The following is a 5593-nucleotide window of genomic DNA, read 5'->3' as shown; positions in this document are numbered from 1 at the left end:
TTGGCTATTTGAGGTCTTTTCTGATTCCATACAAAACGAAGTAATGTTTTTTCAAGATCTTTAAAATATGACAGTGGAGCTTTAATAGGGAGTGTGTTGAAATTATATATTGCTTTGGGTAGTATGGACATTTTGATAATGTTGATTCTAACACTCAGAGATCTAAAAATAGATCTGCCATTCAATCCTGTAATTCCTCTGCTGGGCATATACCCAGAAGACCAAAAATCACAACATAACAAAGATATTTGTACCAGAATGTTTATTGCAGCCCAATTCATAATAGCTAAGTCATGGAAAAAGCCCAAGTGCCCATCGATCCACGAATGGATTAATAAATTGTGGTATATGTATACCATGGAATACTATGCAGCCTTAAAGAAAGATGGAGACTTTACCTCTTTCATGTTTACATGGATGGAGCTGGAACATATTCTTCTTAGTAAAGTATCCCAAGAATGGAAGAAAAAATACCCAATGTACACAGCCCTACTATGAAACTAATTTGGGACTCTCACATGAAAGCTATAACCCAGCTACAACTTAACAATAGGGGGAAGTGGGAAAGGGGTGGGGTGGGTAGAGGGAGGTGAATCGGTGGGATCACACCTGTGATGCATATTACAGGGGTATTTGCGAAACTTGGTAAATGTAGAATGTAAATGTTTTGGCACAGTAACTGAGATAACGCCGGAAAGGCTATGTTAACCACTGTGATAAAAATGTGTCAAATGGTTTATGAAGTGAGCGTATGATGCCCCATAATCATATCATTGTATACAGTTATGATTTAATAAAAAAATTAAAAAAAAAAAAGAAAATCCTTTGCCTTAGAGCAGAGCATTTTTGCGCTGGAGGCAGTGTTACTTTTTGACCATACTGTTGCCTATTGCATTAGAAAATTATCTATCTTGTATTTGGTCTAACTGCAGACACTTATCATCTCAAAGGTGTGTTGAATTTTATTTTATTTTTGTTTTGAAGTACAGTGATAATAGATATGTATATGTATGGGCGTGTATATATATCACATGTATACACTATTCATACATATTTTACATGTCAACATACTTATGTGAGAGAACTCATAAGTCTGTGTGAACACATATAGGAAACAGACAAGCAAAACAGATTAATACATTCTCTTTTTTTTTTCTCATTAAACTTTGTTTTAATGGGTCTCAAAATTCTGTGACAGATTTTTGGTCATGGTGTTTCCATTAAAAAGTACTGATTTTAAAAACTAATAACTTAAAACTGCCACACAAAAAGAAACAAATGGTCCACAAAACATTTTCCTTTCCTTCTGAAGGTTTTACGACGCATTGTTATCTTTAACCAGTCTTTAACTATTAAACTTAAATGGCCAATTGAAACAAACGGTTCTGAGACTGTTCTTCCACCACTGATTAAGACTGGGGTGGCAGGTAGTAGAGATAATGTTCATTTAGCCTTCTGAGCTTTCTGGGCAGACTTGGTGACCCTGCCAGCTCCAGCAGCCTTCTTGTAGACTGCTTTGATGACACCGACAGCAACTGCCTGTCTCATGTCACGAACAGTGAAACGACCCGGAGGTGGATAATCTGAGAAGCTCTCAACACACACGGGTTTGCCAGGAACCATATTGACAATGGCAGCGTCACTAGATTTCAGGAATTTAGGGCCATCTTCCAGCTTCTTACCAGAGAGGTGGTCAATCTTTTCCTTCAGCTCAGTAAACTTGCAGGCAATGTGAGCTGAGTGACAATCCAGTATAGGAGCGTAGCCAGCACTAATTTGGCCTGGATGGTTCAGGATAATCACCTGAGCAGTGAAGACAGCTGCTTCCATTGGTGGGTCATTTTTGCTATCACCAGCAACATTGCCACAACGAACATCTTTGACAGACACATTCTTGACGTTGAAGCCTATGTTGTCTCCTGGAAGAGCTTCACCCAAAGCTTCATGGTGCATTTCAACAGACTTTACTTCAGTTGTAACATTAACTGGAGCAAAGGTGACCACCATGCCAGGTTTGAGAACACCAGTCTCCTCTCGGCCCACAGGGACAGTACCAATACCACCAATTTTGTAGACATCCTGCAGAGGCAGACGCAAGGGCTTGTCAGTTGGACGAGTTGGTGGCAGAATGCAATCCAGAGCTTCAAGCAGCATGGTTCCACTGGCATTGCCATCCTTCTGGGTGACTTTCCATCCCTCGAACCAAGGCATGTTTGCACTTGGCTCCAACATGTTGTCACCTTTCCAACCAGAAATTGGCATGAATGCTACAGTGTCGGGGTTGTAGCCAATTTTCTTAACATAAGTGCTGACTTCTTTAACAATTTCCTCCTATCTCTTCTGACTGTAGGGTGGCTCAGTGGAATCCATCTTGTTAACACCAACAATTAGTTGTTTCACACCTAGTGTGTAAGCCAGAAGGGCATGCTCACGGGTCTGCCCATTCTTTGAGATACTAGCTTCAAATTCACCAACACAAGCATCAACAATCAGGACAGTGCAGTCAGCCTGAGATGTGCCTGTAATCATGTTTTTGATAAAGTCTCTGTGTCCTGGGGCATCAATGATAGTAACATAGTCTTTGTTGGCCTCAAATTTCCACAGGGAGATATCAATAGTGATACATCGTTCACATTCAGCCTTCAGTTTATCCAAGACCCAGGCGTACTTGAAAGAGCCCTTTCCATCTCAGCAGCCTCCTTCTCAAATTTTTCAATGGCTCTCTTGTCAATGCCACCACATTTGTAGATCAGATAGCCAGTAGTGGCGGACGGGCCCAAATCTACGTGTCCAATGACGATGTTGATTTGAATCATTTCCTTCCCCATTTTGGATGATACGGATGGTTTTCACAACACCTGTGTTCTGGCAGCAAACCCGTTGTGAAAAAGCCAGATTAATTCATTTTCAAAAAACCCTTCTAGACATCTAGTTCAAATTGTAGATCTACTATTGGTACATATTTTCATTTATTGTAACATTCAATTATCTTAGATTCCACTAATATTTCTAAATCAATTTGCACACAATTTCACTATCTAAAAGTATAATAGCTTCTATATTGTTTGTATAGATACACACAAAAACACACAGTTACATAATCATAATGTCTAATATATATACAATTAGACATCGATAATACAATAACCTTTAAAACAAAACTTTTTATTTTAATATTTTATTGTTAAGAATAACTTATTAGCTGGATCTGAAAGGGTGTGCCAATCAATGCTGTACCTTTTAAATACGTTTCCGAACATTTTTCAAAAATTTCAATTTGGAAATACTTTTATATTGGAAGAAAGTTGGACAGCTCAGTGAAAAATCTATACTTCTCTTTATTACCCTAATGTTCATTTAATTTATGTTTTTTTGCTTTCAACCCTGAATAACAATAAAGATTTTTGTGCAGTTAAGTTCAGTTGGATGATGTCTATATCATTTGTCTCTGTCATAAATTCCCCTTCCTCCACCAGAGATGGCTCTTTCCCTCTCCCAGGTTAGAGTTGAGTAGGGTGAGTTGGACACTTTGCAAGTGCTGGGGTAGAATACAAGGAAACCATTTCACAATTTGTCATGAAAAGTAAATATTTCAGAATGATTTTTTTTTTAATATAAGGCAAGATATTGCCTCACTTTTTGGGAGGGGGGCAGAGTCCCACTATGTCACCCTCAGTAGAGTGCTGTGGCATCACAGCTCACAGCAACCTCAAACTTGGGATTAAGTGATTCTTTTGCCTCAGCCTCCTAAGCAGGTGGGACTACAGGTTCCTGCCAGAATGCCTGGTAATTTTTTTTGGTTGTAGTTGTCATTGTTGTTTGGCAGGCCCAGCTGGATATGAACCCTCCCGCTGTGGTGGATGTGATTGGCTCCCTAGCCGCTTGAGCCATTGGGAGCCAGTGAATCATAATAGTAACAGAATAGTGAATTGTTTGCATTCCTCTAACACCCTTTGTTACTAACATGTCTAGAAATTTATGTGTTGACTCTACCAGGAAATATGTGAGATTCACTAGTTTCTTCCTATAATTTACTTTCTTGAATGAGAAAAAAGTCTAACTCCACAACTTAACTTGGTAACATCAGCTATCAATAAAATGGAAAATTGTCAAGAAATAGTTATAACTATAAATTCACACAATAACAATACCATAATGATAACTCCTTAAATAACATCATGAAACTCTACATGTGCTCACTTTAGTATGTTCCTTCTTTTTAAAAGTTATGTTCATACTACTTATAGCAACTATCTCCAAATTTCTTAAGTAATATCACAGGATACACGTCAAATATGGGTCTATATAAACATATAATAATGCATTATTACATTGCATGCAACTACCAACATATTTTCTTAAAAATTCACTAATATTGTACATTGGATTTCTTTTAAATTTGTCATCATTTTATAAAAGATAATAATCCAAGCATTATTCTAAATACATCTTTTCATAATTTCTAAAAACTGTGCAAAAGTATTAAATTATCAAAGTAAAAAATCTTTTAAGGTAACATACATACAATAATGTTCTTAAATTTAGATAGAAATTTACAGTCCATCAATATTAAATTGGAAACTCATTTGTTATGTCATTATTGATATTAGAAATTATCATTGTTTTAAATTTTTATTAAAAGAATTTTGTGAATCATAAACCATATTGCTTTGTTTATTCTTTGATTATTTTTTAGTGTCATGATATGTAAATATTTAATATCTTTATTTCAAAATTTTTCTTTACTTCGTTTATCTAATTATTCTTGGGATTCTTTCCTTCTTTCTAAGATATATCTAAAGGTATGCATAAATTATGATTACCAACCCTTAATAATTCATATTTAATTTAATACTACCATAAGGATCCAAAACTTGTTAATGTTTATTTAATCAGACTTATTAATCTTAATTTTGTTTTCATTCTTTTTTCTTAGATCTTATCTTTAATTTAAACTTATACCAAATCGAACAGAGTTTCAAGACATTACATAAAAATAAAATTTGAATATGATAATAAAGAGATATTTAAATAAGAAAACACACCATTTAAAGTAACAGAAAAAAATCCTATTGACAAGCCAGGCATGGTGGCTTGTGTCTGTAGTTCTAGCACTTTGGGAGGCTGAGGTAGGTGATTGCTTGAGCTTAGGAGTTAGAGAACAGCCTGTGCAAAGCAAGACCTTCTCTAAAAAAAATATTGAGAAACTATCCAGGCGTTATACTGGTATCTGTAGTCCCAGATACTTGGGAGGCTGAAGCAAGAGGATCATTTGAGCCCAAGTGTTTAAAGTTGCTCTGAGCTATGACACCAGGGCACTCTACCCAGTGCAATAGAGTGAGATTATATCTCAAAAAAGAAAAAAAAAATCACAATATCATTTGTTTAAAAATTATAGCTATATAATTGTCTTACGTTTTGATAATAATCTTGCATTTAAATTTTTAATGCACCTGAAATTCACTTTGCTGATAATATGTGAAGTAGGTATGCGATTTTATTTCTTTTTATTAAATTCTTTGGGCATGGTGGCTCACACTTATAATCCTAGCACTCCGTGAAGCACAGGCTGGAGGATCACTTGAGTTCGGAA

At 36.0% G+C, this 5593-nt stretch overlaps 1 pseudogene; it reads right to left on the bottom strand.

Moving 5' to 3' along the window:
• Positions 1–1428: 1428 nt before the first annotated feature.
• LOC128566680 (elongation factor 1-alpha 1-like) lies at positions 1429–2828 on the bottom strand (annotated as a pseudogene).
• Positions 2829–5593: the final 2765 nt, after the last annotated feature.

Source organism: Nycticebus coucang, chromosome 15 (assembly GCF_027406575.1).
Source record: "Nycticebus coucang isolate mNycCou1 chromosome 15, mNycCou1.pri, whole genome shotgun sequence".
NCBI classification, from domain to species: domain Eukaryota; kingdom Metazoa; phylum Chordata; class Mammalia; order Primates; family Lorisidae; genus Nycticebus; species Nycticebus coucang.
The sequence above is the reverse complement of the archived record's forward strand: the minus strand, read 5'-3'. Positions and strand labels throughout refer to the sequence as shown.